Source organism: Myotis brandtii, unplaced genomic scaffold (assembly GCF_000412655.1).
Source record: "Myotis brandtii unplaced genomic scaffold, ASM41265v1 scaffold565, whole genome shotgun sequence".
Lineage (NCBI taxonomy): Eukaryota > Metazoa > Chordata > Mammalia > Chiroptera > Vespertilionidae > Myotis > Myotis brandtii.
The window spans coordinates 1,390,426-1,402,389 of NW_005370105.1; the positions used below are offsets into that span (position 1 = coordinate 1,390,426).

Here is an 11,964-nt window from a genome sequence, read left to right on the forward strand (position 1 = left end):
CCTTCCTTCCAGACAAAGCCACAGTGGGAGGGGGCCGGGGCAGAGGTAGCTGCTGTGGTGGTGGGGGCCAAGGCCCTTGCATAATTTTGTGCATCGGGCCCCTAGTCCTATATAATAAAAGCATAGTATGCAAACTGCCCCCTCGACTGAGAGGTGTCCAGGATTTCAACCAGGGGACAGGGCCAGCCGGGGGAAGCTGGCAGCCACTAGGGACCCTACCAGTGCACGAATTTCATGCACTGGGCCTCTAGTTATACAATAAACCAGTAAACAGAAGTGTTCCCCTGAGTTCTGAGAGCTGTTCTAGCAAATGATTAAATCCCAGGAGGAGCATGCAAAACTAAAATTGTAGTTAAACTGGACAGAAGTTATGGGTAACCTGGTGTGATATTGTGATTTATAATAAGAAATATACATTTGGTCTTCTTCCACCGTTCCTGGCACAGAACTCCCAAAGCCTTTTGATTTCCTATATACAACCATAGGGGCATCTTTTGTTACATTACATGGCCTTGTGCCACCAGTTCCTGAAATAGCTCCGGAGCCATAAAGAAAAAAAGGAGTGTCTTGCTATGCACAACTAGCCTCTTTTCAACCACACCTGAGTGTATGTCAATGAGGTAACTTTTGAAAATCCCTAAAGATGGGGGGCTGTCAAAGGAACCAACCATAATTAGAGAATTACAACTTTTAATCCCACTGCTTCACTCTGACCTGCAGAGAGGGAGAGGGGCTGGAGGTTGAATCAATCACAGTGGCCACCCAGCTGGCGTGGCTCAGGGGTTAAGCATCAACCCATGAACCAGAAGGCTACGGTTCGATTCCCTGTCAGGGCACACGCCCAGGTTGCAGGCTCGATCCCCAGTATGGGGCATGCAGGAGGCAGCTGATCAATGATTCTCTCTCATCATTGATGTTTCTCTCTCCCTCTCTGAAATGAATAAAAAAATTTTTTAAAAAATCACAGTGGCCCATGATTTCATTAGCTGTGCCTAAGTAATGGCGCCTCCATAAAAACCCCACAGGAGGGATTCAAAGTTCTCAGGTTGAACACCTAGAGATGGTGGGAGAGTAGCCGAGGTCATGAAAGCTGAGCCCCCTCCTGCATACCTTGCACTACGCATGTCTTCCATCTGGCGGTTCCCGAGTTCTATCCCTTTATAACAAACCAGTGATTTAGTAAGTAAAATGCTTCTCCGAGTTCTATGAGCTGCTCTAGCAAATGCATCAAATCCTGATAGGGGCAGTGGGCAGCTCCGATCTACAGTCATCCAGCAGCCCTGGGAACCACCTGGACGGGGGCTGCCTCCTAGGACTGAGTTCTTCACCTGTGGGATCTGACATTATTTTCCAGAAGACAGTGTCAGAATTGAGTTCAACTGTAGGACATCTGGATATCTCAGTATTCGGGGGATTGCAGACTTGCTTGGTGGTAGAAAAAAACAAGCATCATTCCTCGGGACCTATTACTTGTGATTGGTGAAGTGGGAAGCAGTCTTGTGGGGCTGAGCCTTAACCTGTGCAGTTGAATTGTAGGATGCTCAGCTGCTGGGGGGAAAACCCCACACATCTGGTGTCAGAGAATGTGGCTGTAATGTGAGAGTAGAGGAGAAAAGGGAGCTTTCCCTCTGAGCAGAACTTACTGGTAAGTCTTCAGATGCAAATCCTTTGTCATTTTGAACATTTCCTCTCAGAAGTTATTTCCGTGCTCTGATCAACTTTTATTGTATGGACAGCCTCTAACAGACTGCCCACTGGAAACCCATGCTGACAACCCAGTATTTGAGTGCCTTTCAGACTTAATCAGAACATGAATGCCAAAGTCCTTTCTTCTTTTGGTGAAAACATTTAAGTCTACTCTCTTAGCAGATTTCAATTATATAATACAATGCTATCTATAATAAAAATAAGTGTAATATGCTAATTAGACCGGACGTCCTTCTGGATGAAGCCGGGGCTGCGAGGGAAGCCTGGGTCCTGGAGGGAAGCAGGTGTCAGCAACCAGAGGAAGGAAGGCCTACTCTTGCACAAATTTCATGCATCAGGCCTCTAGTTAACTATAATCATGTTACCCATTAGATCCTCAGACCTTATTCATTTTGTAACTAAAACGAAGTTTTACCCACCTTTCCATATTTCCCCTACTCCATAGTTCCTGGCAATTGCTTTTCTACTGTTTCTACGCATTTGACTTCTAAGATACCACATGTGACACACTTAGTACTTTCTGTCTCTGACTTCTCTCGCTTGGCATAATGTCAAGGTCCACCCAGGTTGTTGCAAATGGCAGGACTTCCTTTCCTCATAGCTGCATATGTACACCTCTTTATCCATTCACCTGTGGATGGACACTCAAGTTGTTTCCACATCTTGGTATTGTGAATGACGCTGCTATGAACACAGGAGTGCAGGCATCTCGAGAGCCTGTTTCATTTCCTCCGAATCGTGGTCCTTTCTTGATATGAATAAAACAGACAAATGAACACGGATTCGGACTATCAACACAATTTACGTTTTGCAAAGCTTTAGTTCCAGCGGCCAGGCTTGTTTTCCGATGGTCTCTGACTGCTGGATAAAGAATGTGGGTGCCCCTTTTTCCAGGTTCCTGTAAGGTAGCCTTTAAATCTTGGAATTTCCCCAGTGATAGGTCTATTATTTGGGAACCTCCCAAATCTGTAAGCAGCTAAGAAGTGAGGGTAGCCCTGGGGATTCCCAGGCTTGCAGCGGTTGTGAAATGAGGGCGGTTTTGTGGAGGACGGGCCCCTCACCTTTGAAGTTGGGCGTAACTTGAGGCAGCTAGTGTCAGGTCTCCTGTATTCACTGCCACTTGTTTGCCTGACCTACTTTCTCTTATCTCAAAGCTCTTTGATTCAACAGTTGTGACTATTCTGAGAGGAAACCTATTTTGCATTATAACATCTGTGTAAAAAGCATTGTAATTGTGGATAACAGTAATTATTTGTGAAGAACTCAAGATACCAGACACATTTTTATCCAACAAACTTTTATTAAGTATGTTGCACAGGTACATTCTAGTCGACAGGACACAAAGATAAGACATAGTTCTTGCCGTCAGGGAGCTTCCAGTCTAGGGAAGACTTGGACCAACGTGGACAGTAGAAATGCTTGGTGCCATGGAAGGAACAGGAAACAGGAAGAATGTCACTGCCAGGTGAGTGGATGAGGAAGAGAAGCAGGGCCTGAAAGAAGTGACAATGGACTGAAGTGTGAGAGCTGAGCAAGGAGCACCCAGGAGGAAGGGGCACGCTTGGGAGAGGTGGTGTGGATGTTGGGGGGGGGGGGGGGGCTCAGTCCCGATTGCAGGTGAGTGGCACGCAGCAGAGGTCAGAGTTGCAGTTAGAGAAACACCGGCCAGAACACCAAAGGCCTTATACACATGATGAGAAGTCTGGATTCTATGTTCAAGGTGCTGGGAAGCACTGAAGGATTTCAAGCTAATAAAGTGTTTTGGAAAAAAATATTTAGAGCAGTGTTACAACAGATTATATGTCCCCGGAGCCTGGAATGAGTTTTAGGAAGTGATGAGGTAATTCTGGAGGAAAACAGGAGGCCTTGGAATGAGGAATTAGAACCAAGAGACATATGCACCTGAGGGGTCGGCACCAGTGAGACTGAGGGCTCAGTGCGGCTGTGCGCTCCTCACTGCAGGCGACCGGGGAAGAAAGCATGTCTGGTGGGAAGAGGTTCAGTTCTTAGTGGAACACTAAGTGCAGCAGACCTGTGGTTCAGTAGCTGGGTTGGCAGCTCAGGAAAGAAATTGCAAGTGAAAATACAGACAGGAATGCCATGAATTCAAAAAAATTTTATTAGAAAGTACGTATGAGGTTAAAAACAGAGGCAGACCCTTCTAGGTAAAGGATTGTAAAACCCCAAAGATCCATTCCATTAAAAATCCAATGTAAAATGTTTAAAAACTTAAGATAACAAACAGGGTCCTGAGGCTGATTCCGGCCCCTAACAGCAGTCCTCCTATGTCACAGCTGTGGGGGCTCTCTCAGCTTCTGAACTCTCAGGTGGAGCAAGATCAGCCAGGTGACTTTTTAAAGTAGCAAAACTGAGCATCGCTCTTGAATTTCTGCTTGTCTTTCCACTGTATAAATTTGCTATTCCTGATCTTTTGGGGGGACCACCTTGTTTATTTGCAACATTTCCTGTGCTTACTCTTACAGGAGCTGGGTGGCGGGGTACAGCTCAGGCCACAGGTACTGAAGCTTCAAGAGTGGAGAACATTGACTTAAAAATCAGATATAAAAAGGAGATGATCCCCTGGAAGGACCTCAATCCTAATGGTACAACCAGTGGGACGGTATCAGGATTCATAAAAGCCTTCAGGCACCGAGGTTCCAGGACACTGATCTCCTAGGAACACTTCTTCAGGGGCCACGGGTAGGTTATTGCCAAGTGCAGTTGACTTGACTCTGGCCAGGTACAGAGAGGGGCTGCATGGTTCATACACTGGTTGTTCTCCACAGCAAGTCCAAACCAGAGAAAAAAGGAGGTGCAGCCCCCCTACCAGCAGAAAACCCTTCATCTGGCCAGAGCTCCAGGCAACATCCATTCAGAGAACAGGAAGTTAGGAAAGCCATAAGTTTAACCGTGACCGCGGAGCCACGGGAGTGGATAAGCCCTCCTAGGCTCTCATTGAGTTGTACTGGAAACAGCCAGATGGGGCAAAACTCAGAGGAAGGGGGTGCTGACCACTGAGTCGGGTACACTCTAATATGCAGAAGGGAAAAGCCAGCAGGGAGGAGTAGGCAGAACTGTGGAAGAGGCTATAGATGAGACACGTTCTCTGTGAAAGAGGGAGAAGAGATGCACTGCAATCCAGAGAAAGGTAAGGAGTCATGCTCATCACACAAGATGAGGAACCCTGTATTCCCGGAAAAAAACCACATCGGTAGGGGGAGACTAGAGACAACAGTGAAGTTCAACTCCAAGGTAGACTATTCCCAGGGACAAAAGCAAACCAAGAATATCAGGTAACATGAGATTCAAGCAGGAGCACAGCAGGTGAACAAGGGTCACTGGGCCACCACGTCCAGCTGAGCAGGTCGTATGGCATCCATGTGAGTGGCACTTCCTGCGGCCGTGCAGTGCACAATTGGTTCACTGCACTCAGTCACCCTGACAGTTCCCACAGGGGAGGACCTAGCTTTTTTGGGCTCTTGCTTTGCAAAAGGGATGAGACCTTCGGTATAAATATCAAAACTGAAAATATAGACTGCAATAGAGGGATGAGCCTAGAAGGACTGAGAACTGGCCAAATGTATCCACACATCACACGGAACTTTTCCCGGTGGTAAGGAATGGCAGCCAGACTACAGCCCAGCCAGTGCCTTTAATGCACAGAGAGACCATATGAAAACATCAGCCCAGGAAGCAGGGTTCAGAAAGGGAACTTGTCTATGCGGCTCAGAAGGATTCCATGAGTGAGTGTGCTGGGTGGAAGATCGACATTTCCCTATGTCTTCCCAGAGTCTAGTAATTATACTCACTTACCTATTTGGATGTAATGCTCATCAAGTATCTTCAAACTGGCAGCTAAGAGAAGGAATGCCCTAAGTAGAATACTCATTCTTTGTCTCTCCCCAAACACCAGTACAGCTGACAAAATGGCAGCCAGCTCTGTGTCTCAGAAACCGGTAGACGTAGTTAGGATCAGTCCATACTCAGAAACATGTCTGGGCAGCCTGAAGGATCCTGTCAGCACGTCTGTAGGCTGAAGTCCATCCGCAAGGCTGGCCATCTGCACCGTGTTAGGATCCCTGGACAACACCCTACCAACAGTCCCCCCAAAACCACGACACACATCAACTGTGGTTATCTGGGGCCCGTCAAGCATCCAGAAAGAGGTTCCATGTGTTACCTGGATATTATAAAAAGAGCAGAATTAGACCAAGCTATTAGAGCAGTGTCGAGCATATCAACCTCATTCCCTCTTCCCGCTGTGCAGCTGGTCCGTGTGTACAGCAGGCGTCACTATGGTCAGGTCACCCCAGGGAGCGCAGCCATGAATGCTGCATTCCCCTCGGTGTCATCTCTAGAGGGTGGAGATGGTAACTTGTGCTTCTCCCTGGCCCCGAGAGAACAGAACACACGGCCCTATGCATGACACTCGGAAAATGTTTTTTGTACTGAAAGGCACGGTAAGGGCCAGTTAGTTATTATAGGGCTTCAAATTAGTTGTGCAAGGACTTAGGCTAAATCTCTGCAAGTGGTGAACACTCCCGAATGTGCAAGAATCTCTCAAAAATGTGATCCTCATGAAAAAAAGGAAGTCTAGCTCTCAGGAGGCTTTGGGAGAGGGATGTAAAAGTACTGCCACTGACTCGCAGAAATGAGTAATAATCTCAACTCTCTCCATGCTTCGCCAGTCATGTGTCCAGCTGGTTACAACAGGGAAGAAAAATCCCACATCTCCTTTCAGTTTTGTAGGAATTTCACCCTGAAGTGGAGTTTACATTTACAGCAATTAAATGTTAGCACAGCCCTGGAAAGACTAAGTGAGACATGTCTAGGATCCATTTCTTTGTGGTTTTATGCGTGATTACACTGAATGCAGATTATTGTTAACTTGATCTGAATTTATTTTCCCCGACATCTGACATAAACTTCTAAGAGTAAGAAATATCAGGTTTTAATCAATCCCTGTGCTCCCCTCCAATTTAACTGTGTTCATGGTCATGCACATTGATTTATACAGTCAACGCATCTCAACTCGATTCGCCATTGAGAACATTCCAGACTGAGTGTCACCTCATGCATGATCACTAATCGTGTTCTCAATCACCTCCCTGGCCTCGCCTCTCCCCTCGAGTCCACTAAGTGCATCCCAACTGGACGGCTCTTGTTAGGCCGCATGTTCACCAAGTCGTTCTACACTCATTCACGTGGCACCTGTTATGAGCAAAGCACGAACACAGGTGTACAGAGACCATGCAGACACACAAAACACGGCCCTCTGCCTTGAAATCTAGTCTAACTAGAGAAATAACATGCAAGACTAATAAGATATCACAGGGAATCAAAAGAGCAAGGGGGGAAGAAACTGCAGCTTAGGTAAGGTGGGAGGGCACCCCAGACAAGGGGCTCCTAAGTTAGCATTTAAAGGGTAAGATTCCTGTGGGATAAAGTAGGGAAGGAGCAGCCCAGGAAGAGACACAGCACCTAGCAAACCGAGTGGCTGTGAAAATCAAGACAAACTGACCAGAAGCAAGATGCAACGCAGACGATACCAAATAATGGAAGACAGGCGAGGATCTCCGCACGTGCTGCCAGAGAAGACCACCCTTTGAAAGCGCCATTTCAGCACGCGATGGTCTGGCATGAACCATTCGCTTAAAGCAGAAATAAATAGATAAAAATCAAGTAGCACGCGGTTCAGAGTAGCTATTCAAGCAGGAGCACACCCGGTGAACAAGTCACTGGGCCACCACGTCCAGCTGAGCAGGTCGTCTGGCGTCCACGTGATGGCACTTCCTGAGACTGTGCGGTGCACAACCCGTTCAACTGCACTCAGTGACCGACAGTTCCCACAGGGAGGGACCTAGCTTTCTGAGGGTCTTGTTTTGCAAAAGGGTACTCAAAAGGGACCAAGGGCAAGAAATCAAGTCTCTCAGCAGACTACAATCAGTTGCCTGGTCCAACCTCTTGAAATAATACGGGAGAAAAATGCAGGGACAAGGCAAGGCACTCTATTACTGAGAAACACCGGGAGGCCAGACAGAGGCGCAGACCACAGGTAAGTGATGCGAGTAGCAAGATTAGTATGATTCTATTAGTAACTTCTATGTAAGAATTCTTACAGATTCTTGAAGTGTTACCTGAAACTAATGTAGTTTTGTAATAAAGAAAATAAAAAGAATTCTTACAGCTTCTTTAAGAATTGAATTAGTCCCAGAGTCTCACACCACCATGTCCCCAAACCCCAACTACTGATGGAGTTTAACTGGCCATAGGACAAAATTATTAGAAACTAAAACATGTCATCACATCATTATTTAATAAAAAAATGTTTATTTTAAAAATTTTAATTATTTATTTTTGAAAACATATTAATACTAGCTACTGCTTCCTTTCATTACACATAACATTTCAGCTGCATTATAACTATTAAAAGCTTTAAGCTTTAGCCTGGAAATCCAGGTTTTCTGAGCACCAAATATTCTACTTGCAAATTCACTTTTTGAGTGGGTGGGTGAGGGGGGGGGGGTGTCCTAAAGTGCAATTTTACTTAATACACAGAAATCGTGTAGAACCAACTGGCCAGAGGAAAATCTTTGTTTGGTAGTAATATCAGCAGGCCTTTTGACATACACTTTACTTATATCATCACATTTAATCCTCACAAAAACCCTAAAGACAGTAATATCTATAAAGGAAACTGACATTTAATGAATGATTTCTAAGTACAAGATACTTTTCAAAGCTGTTCAAATGTGTAGTATTACCCCATTCAATCCACATGATAGTCCGATGAGGGAAGTACCTTTATTATCTGACTTTTGCACGTAACAAATACAATTGAGAACTCGGGGACTTTCCTAAGGTTACATTGCTAATAAGAGGAGTCTGATTTCAAGGGTTCACACCACTTGACTCCAAAGCCCAGGCAGGCTCCAGACCACAGCTTTCCTCTGTTCCTGCAATTGGTGTACATGGAATAAGCAACACTGTTTACACTACTGTCAGAATTTTGTCAAGTATTGTTTAGTGAATGGCCAAAGACCAGCAATAGCCAGAAGCAAAGGTATGATTAAAATACAGTAGATTCTCTATGGGTCGGGATCCAAATAAGTCACTATTTTCAAGACTTAATGAGCTCTGATGGTGAGTTGTTTTAAAATGCTGAAAAGAAACACTGTCACTCAAAGTTACAACAGAGAATATTGCTGCAAAACAAACAGAAAACCAAATAAACAAAGTAAAATGCAAGGAAATGAGGTTAGGGTGAATCATATCCCAGGCCTGCCTAGGTTTTAGAAAATGTGAAACTGAATCCACTCCAAGTAAATGAAGTCTGTGGAAATCCTGCAATTTGATATTGACAAGGGTTTAATTGTAGTTGAAAAGATTCTAGATATACATGGGGGGAGGGAGGGAAAAACAGTCTATAAGTATCGGAAGTGACCATATTGCTAAATCTGAATAACTCAAGATCGACACAGCTTATTACCTATTAGCACACACATTTAATAACGACAACTTATGTGGTCTTAAAATTTTGTATATTGTTTTGCTAATCTCCAGGCTTAAAGGATTCTAGAATTGCTTATTTTCAAATCACAATCTGCTCAAGGAAGGTAGAGGAGGAGGGGGAAGAAGAGACTTACTGGGGTTTAGACCATGAAATAAAGCAAAGGCCCGCAAAGAGCCCAGGTTGATTACTGATCTAGTATTCTTTCCATTCTAATCCACTTCTTCCAGACGGAGGTTTCTGAATCCTACAGTGAGTGTGGTTTAGAACTCATCCAGATTAAAGCATTCATCTCAGAACAGCAAAAATGGTCCTAACTCACATAGTTACTGGCAACAGAGCTAGAAAGAGTGGGCACCGACTCTTTAGGCACACACAGTTCCTGTGCACACACACAAGGCCTGTTTACAGAGAGCACCTTATTGGAAATGCGGGTACTCACGAGCACAGACTCACTACTTAAAGGACACTGTGGTGGGGAGATAAACACTTTTGCCTTAAAAATATTTTTTTAATTACTTAGAAAAATTAGATATGAGGTGATGAACACCACTGATCATTAGGGAACTGCAAATTACAACCCCAATGACATACCACTACACACCCACTAGTATTCAAAGCACTCACAGCACTAAGTGTTGGCAAAGATATGGAGAAACTGGAACTCTCACCAGCAGTTAATGGGAATGTAAGTTGCACATTTTGGAAAACTGTTCGCACTATTTACCAGACTAGAAACACATGCATCCTATAACCTAGCAATTAAATTCCTGGGTATATGTTCCAACAGAAATGAGTGCTATGTCCAACAGAAGATATAACAATGTTCATATCAGATTTATTCATATGGACCCGAAACTAAACATCTTAAACATCCATGAAAAATAAGAAGAGAAATAAACATGATACATGCATATAATGGAATACTATTCAGCGAGAAAAAAGAATGAAGTTCTGCTATATAAAACAACATGATGAATCTCACAGAAATAAAGTTGAGCCAAAGAAGCCAGACATGAAAGAGTACATTGTATTATAATTCCATTTATAAGAATAAAGTAATTTATGGTACTAGAGGTAAAATAACATTACCTCGGGGAGGGGAAGGCATGTACGGGAGGACACAAAGGGAGACTTCTGTGATGCTGGGAATGGGGTGTATTTTGATCTAGGAGGTGGGTACATGGTTGTACACATATGCAAAAATTTGTCAAACTGTACTTACGATTTTGTGGACTTTGCTAGACACAAGCTACGGCCCATTCCACGGTATCATCTGCTCCATGTCCTTTCTTGTCGCGGAACTTTGTTCTTTTTCATTGTTGTCCATCTAGTATCGTATTGTATGAATGTACGACAATTTTCCTTCTTATTGGTGTGGAGCATCTATAAAAAGTGTAAAAACTTAATTTATTTTTTATCCCAAATGCACATCTTATTCGCTCACTGGTAGACTGCTTACTAAAATACTAAGAAATAAACTCCATTTGCAACATTACTTTAATGTTGCCACCTTCTACTTTAAGCATGAACAAATCGCTGGGTCCACATTTATTTGTTGCCAACCAAGGTTACTGCGCAAAACTCAATGGCAGAGTGATAGGAATGAAAGTTTTTCTCAAAAACAATATATCAGAGTAGAATAATGTTTGCTTAAAATGACCCTTTGTGAACCAATAAAACACTGTATTTAGAGGATTGGTCTATGATGAGTGAACCTACATTATTTCATAGAACTTTTGTGAATGGGAAAAAGAATGAGAACCAACCCCGGTGGGATAAAGGAGGCTCACTGTCATATCATAGCCTGGTGGACACCAGATAGCTGTAAAATTCCAAACTCCATCTCTCCGACCGCCAATATTACCAACTGCCTGGCGCCGTGCTGAGCCCTTTCTGTGTATCTTCCCAGTAACGCCTCGGGGATGGTCCCATCGCCTCTACTGCACAGGCGCGGTGACTTCAGTCTGCCTAAATAAGGTCACAAATACCTCCTCCTAGGTTCTCTCCTGGAAGTTATAAAACTTTTAGGAGGTTTCTCCATTGACATCTTCCATGCCTTTGAAATCAATCTTTGTTTATGGTGTGAGGGATGGATCCGCAGGAGAATGGGTGGAATCGCTCGTTAAAAGTGTGTAAGAGCAGCCCGGCCTGTGTGGCTCAGTGGTTGGGGGTGGACCTATGAACCAGGAGGTCGCGGTGGGATTCCTGGTCGGACTCCTGGTCAGGGCACGTGGGGGGTTGTGGGCTCATCCCCAGTGGGAGGCGTGCAGGAGGCAGCAGACCCATGATTCTCTCTCATCATTGATATTTCTCTCTCGCTCTACCTCTCCTGCCCTCTCTGACATCAATAAAATAAATAAAAGTGTGTAAGTGCAAAGGGTGGATGGAACCCAGGAAAAAAGTCAAGGCATGGCGGGGGAAGCGGCGGGAGAATTCTGAAGAGTCAACACCAGGCCCTCAGATCAGCAATTGGTCTGGGATGACGCCACCAGCGACCAAGGGCATTTACGGTAAACAGGACCCCTCCGCCCGCGGAGCCACGTCGGAGCCTCTGGAGGAATTCCCCCGTGGAAGCACCGGGGGAGGCTGAAGTCCCCTCCGGCAGGAGGGGCTGGGCTGCCCGACGCCCAGGGCGACCCAGGCCGGTGCCGCCACGCCCCCTTGGGACTCTCCGAATCGGGTCAGGGGACAAACCCGAGAAAATCAGACCCGCGACCCGCCGGGGGGTGCCCAGCGGAACCCTC

At 45.1% G+C, this 11,964-nt stretch overlaps 1 long non-coding RNA gene across 1 annotated transcript; it reads right to left on the reverse strand.

Annotated features, from left to right (window-relative positions):
• Positions 1–2,987: 2,987 nt before the first annotated feature.
• Positions 2,988–10,600, reverse strand: LOC102248376. The gene is made up of 3 exons (XR_001364492.1): positions 7,431–10,600; positions 3,267–5,887; positions 2,988–3,234 (listed from the first exon to the last, which is right to left on the reverse strand). It is a non-coding gene; the product is annotated as an uncharacterized LOC102248376 (long non-coding RNA).
• Positions 10,601–11,964: the final 1,364 nt, after the last annotated feature.